Source organism: Musa acuminata, unplaced genomic scaffold (genome assembly GCF_036884655.1).
Source record: "Musa acuminata AAA Group cultivar baxijiao unplaced genomic scaffold, Cavendish_Baxijiao_AAA HiC_scaffold_833, whole genome shotgun sequence".
NCBI classification, from domain to species: domain Eukaryota; kingdom Viridiplantae; phylum Streptophyta; class Magnoliopsida; order Zingiberales; family Musaceae; genus Musa; species Musa acuminata.
The window spans coordinates 15001-20000 of record NW_027021059.1 but is presented as its reverse complement, the minus strand read 5'-3'; positions in this window follow the sequence as shown (position 1 = coordinate 20000).

Sequence of the window (5000 nt, the reverse complement as noted above, 5' to 3'; positions counted from 1 at the left end):
TTTTGGGCTGTTCTTTGCTAGATTGGGCTTTCGTATAGCATGGACGGTGCTGCTTCTCGCTTCGCTCGCTGTTCGCCGCTCGCCGCTCGCTCGCGCAGCCAAAAATGGCCAGTTTTGGCCCGTTTTTGGGCTGTTTTGGCCTGTTTTTGGTCTGTTCTGGCGTGGCGCGGTGACCGTCGTGAGCGGAGCAAAACGTCAGCCATCTCAGCACCTTGGAACCCCCCGGGTGGCACAGGGCTGGATGGGGCTTTCGTATAGCAGGGACGGTGCTGCCTCACGCTTCGCTCGCTGTTCGCCGCTCGCCGCTCGCTCGCGCAACCTAAAATGGCCAGTTTTGGCCCGTTTTTGGGCTGTTTTGGCCTGTTTTTGGTCCGTTCTTGCGTGGCACGGCGACCGTCGTGAGCGGAGCAAAACGTCAGCCATCTCAGCACCCTGGAACCCCCCGGGTGGCACAGGGCTGGATGGGGCTTTCGTATAGCAGGGACGGTGCTGCCTCTCGCTTCGCTCGCTGTTCGCCGCTCACCGCTCGCTCGCTCAGCCAAAAATGGCCAGTTTTGGCCCGTTTTTGGGCTGTTTTGGCCTGTTTTTGGTCCGTTCTTGCATGGCGCGGTGACCGTCGTGAGCGGAGCAAAACGTCAGCCATCTCAGCACCCTGGAACCCCCCGGGTGGCACAGGGCTGGATGGGGCTTTCGTATAGCAGGGACGGTGCTGCCTCACGCTTCGCTCGCTGTTCGCCGCTCGCCGCTCGCTCGCGCAGCCAAAAATGACCAGTTTTGGCCCGTTTTTGGGCTGTTTTGGCCTGTTTATGGTCCGTTCTTGCGTGGTGCGGTGACCGTCGTGAGCGGAGCAAAACGTCAGCCATCTCAGCACCCTGGAACCCCCCGGGTGGCACAGGGCTGGATGGGGCTTTCGTATATAGCAGGGACGGTGCTGCCTCTCGCTTCGCTCGCTGTCCGCCGCTCGCCGCTCGCTCGCGCAGCCAAAAATGGCCAGTTTTGGCCCGTTTTTGGGCCGTTTTAGCCAGTTTTTGGCCTGTTCTTGCATTGCGCGGTGACCGTCGAGAGCGGAGCAAAACGTCAGCCATCTCAGCACCCTGGAACCCCCCGGGTGGCACAGGGCTGGATGGGGCTTTCGTATAGCAGGGACGGTGCTGCCTCTCGCTTCGCTCGCTGTCCGCCGCTCGCCGCTCGCTCGTGCAGCCAAAAATGGCCAGTTTTGGCCCGTTTTTGGGCCGTTTTGGCCAGTTTTTGGCCTGTTCTTGCATTGCGCGGTGACCGTCGAGAGCGGAGCAAAACGTCAGCCATCTCAGCACCCTGGAACCCCCCGGGTGGCACAGGGCTGGATGGGGCTTTCGTATAGCAGGGACGGTGCTGCCTCTCGCTTCGCTCGCTGTCCGCCGCTCGCCGCTCGCTCGTGCAGCCAAAAATGGCCAGTTTTGGCCCGTTTTTGGGCCGTTTTGGCCAGTTTTTGGCCTGTTCTTGCATTGCGCGGTGACCGTCGAGAGCGGAGCAAAACGTCAGCCATCTCAGCACCCTGGAACCCCCCGGGTGGCACAGGGCTGGATGGGGCTTTCGTATAGCAGGGACGGTGCTGCCTCTCGCTTCGCTCGCTGTCCGCCGCTCGCCGCTCGCTCGTGCAGCCAAAAATGGCCAGTTTTGGCCCGTTTTTGGGCCGTTTTGGCCAGTTTTTGGCCTGTTCTTGCATTGCGCGGTGACCGTCGAGAGCGGAGCAAAACGTCAGCCATCTCAGCACCCTGGAACCCCCCGGGTGGCACAGGGCTGGATGGGGCTTTCGTATAGCAGGGACGGTGCTGCCTCTCGCTTCGCTCGCTGTCCGCCGCTCGCCGCTCGCTCGTGCAGCCAAAAATGGCCAGTTTTGGCCCGTTTTTGGGCCGTTTTGGCCAGTTTTTGGCCTGTTCTTGCATTGCGCGGTGACCGTCGAGAGCGGAGCAAAACGTCAGCCATCTCAGCACCCTGGAACCCCCCGGGTGGCACAGGGCTGGATGGGGCTTTCGTATAGCAGGGACGGTGCTGCCTCTCGCTTCGCTCGCTGTCCGCCGCTCGCCGCTCGCTCGTGCAGCCAAAAATGGCCAGTTTTGGCCCGTTTTTGGGCCGTTTTGGCCAGTTTTTGGCCTGTTCTTGCATTGCGCGGTGACCGTCGAGAGCGGAGCAAAACGTCAGCCATCTCAGCACCCTGGAACCCCCCGGGTGGCACAGGGCTGGATGGGGCTTTCGTATAGCAGGGACGGTGCTGCCTCTCGCTTCGCTCGCTGTCCGCCGCTCGCCGCTCGCTCGTGCAGCCAAAAATGGCCAGTTTTGGCCCGTTTTTGGGCCGTTTTGGCCAGTTTTTGGCCTGTTCTTGCATTGCGCGGTGACCGTCGAGAGCGGAGCAAAACGTCAGCCATCTCAGCACCCTGGAACCCCCCGGGTGGCACAGGGCTGGATGGGGCTTTCGTATAGCAGGGACGGTGCTGCCTCTCGCTTCGCTCGCTGTCCGCCGCTCGCCGCTCGCTCGTGCAGCCAAAAATGGCCAGTTTTGGCCCGTTTTTGGGCCGTTTTGGCCAGTTTTTGGCCTGTTCTTGCATTGCGCGGTGACCGTCGAGAGCGGAGCAAAACGTCAGCCATCTCAGCACCCTGGAACCCCCCGGGTGGCACAGGGCTGGATGGGGCTTTCGTATAGCAGGGACGGTGCTGCCTCTCGCTTCGCTCGCTGTCCGCCGCTCGCCGCTCGCTCGTGCAGCCAAAAATGGCCAGTTTTGGCCCGTTTTTGGGCCGTTTTGGCCAGTTTTTGGCCTGTTCTTGCATTGCGCGGTGACCGTCGAGAGCGGAGCAAAACGTCAGCCATCTCAGCACCCTGGAACCCCCCGGGTGGCACAGGGCTGGATGGGGCTTTCGTATAGCAGGGACGGTGCTGCCTCTCGCTTCGCTCGCTGTCCGCCGCTCGCCGCTCGCTCGTGCAGCCAAAAATGGCCAGTTTTGGCCCGTTTTTGGGCCGTTTTGGCCAGTTTTTGGCCTGTTCTTGCATTGCGCGGTGACCGTCGAGAGCGGAGCAAAACGTCAGCCATCTCAGCACCCTGGAACCCCCCGGGTGGCACAGGGCTGGATGGGGCTTTCGTATAGCAGGGACGGTGCTGCCTCTCGCTTCGCTCGCTGTCCGCCGCTCGCCGCTCGCTCGTGCAGCCAAAAATGGCCAGTTTTGGCCCGTTTTTGGGCCGTTTTGGCCAGTTTTTGGCCTGTTCTTGCATTGCGCGGTGACCGTCGAGAGCGGAGCAAAACGTCAGCCATCTCAGCACCCTGGAACCCCCCGGGTGGCACAGGGCTGGATGGGGCTTTCGTATAGCAGGGACGGTGCTGCCTCTCGCTTCGCTCGCTGTCCGCCGCTCGCCGCTCGCTCGCGCAGCCAAAAATGGCCAGTTTTGGCCCGTTTTTGGGCCGTTTTGGCCAGTTTTTGGCCTGTTCTTGCATTGCGCGGTGACCGTCGAGAGCGGAGCAAAACGTCAGCCATCTCAGCACCCTGGAACCCCCCGGGTGGCACAGGGCTGGATGGGGCTTTCGTATAGCAGGGACGGTGCTGCCTCTCGCTTCGCTCGCTGTCCGCCGCTCGCCGCTCGCTCGTGCAGCCAAAAATGGCCAGTTTTGGCCCGTTTTTGGGCCGTTTTGGCCAGTTTTTGGCCTGTTCTTGCATTGCGCGGTGACCGTCGAGAGCGGAGCAAAACGTCAGCCATCTCAGCACCCTGGAACCCCCCCCGGGTGGCACAGGGCTGGATGGGGCTTTCGTATAGCAGGGACGGTGCTGCCTCTCGCTTCGCTCGCTGTCCGCCGCTCGCCGCTCGCTCGTGCAGCCAAAAATGGCCAGTTTTGGCCCGTTTTTGGGCCGTTTTGGCCAGTTTTTGGCCTGTTCTTGCATTGCGCGGTGACCGTCGAGAGCGGAGCAAAACGTCAGCCATCTCAGCACCCTGGAACCCCCCGGGTGGCACAGGGCTGGATGGGGCTTTCGTATAGCAGGGACGGTGCTGCCTCTCGCTTCGCTCGCTGTCCGCCGCTCGCCGCTCGCTCGTGCAGCCAAAAATGGCCAGTTTTGGCCCGTTTTTGGGCCGTTTTGGCCAGTTTTTGGCCTGTTCTTGCATTGCGCGGTGACCGTCGAGAGCGGAGCAAAACGTCAGCCATCTCAGCACCCTGGAACCCCCCGGGTGGCACAGGGCTGGATGGGGCTTTCGTATAGCAGGGACGGTGCTGCCTCTCGCTTCGCTCGCTGTCCGCCGCTCGCCGCTCGCTCGCGCAGCCAAAAATGGCCAGTTTTGGCCCGTTTTTGGGCCGTTTTGGCCAGTTTTTGGCCTGTTCTTGCATTGCGCGGTGACCGTCGAGAGCGGAGCAAAACGTCAGCCATCTCAGCACCCTGGAACCCCCCGGGTGGCACAGGGCTGGATGGGGCTTTCGTATAGCAGGGACGGTGCTGCCTCTCGCTTCGCTCGCTGTCCGCCGCTCGCCGCTCGCTCGTGCAGCCAAAAATGGCCAGTTTTGGCCCGTTTTTGGGCCGTTTTGGCCAGTTTTTGGCCTGTTCTTGCATTGCGCGGTGACCGTCGAGAGCGGAGCAAAACGTCAGCCATCTCAGCACCCTGGAACCCCCCGGGTGGCACAGGGCTGGATGGGGCTTTCGTATAGCAGGGACGGTGCTGCCTCTCGCTTCGCTCGCTGTCCGCCGCTCGCCGCTCGCTCGTGCAGCCAAAAATGGCCAGTTTTGGCCCGTTTTTGGGCCGTTTTGGCCAGTTTTTGGCCTGTTCTTGCATTGCGCGGTGACCGTCGAGAGCGGAGCAAAACGTCAGCCATCTCAGCACCCTGGAACCCCCCGGGTGGCACAGGGCTGGATGGGGCTTTCGTATAGCAGGGACGGTGCTGCCTCTCGCTTCGCTCGCTGTCCGCCGCTCGCCGCTCGCTCGTGCAGCCAAAAATGGCCAGTTTTGGCCCGTTTTTGGGCCGTTTTGGCCAGTTTTTGGCCTGTT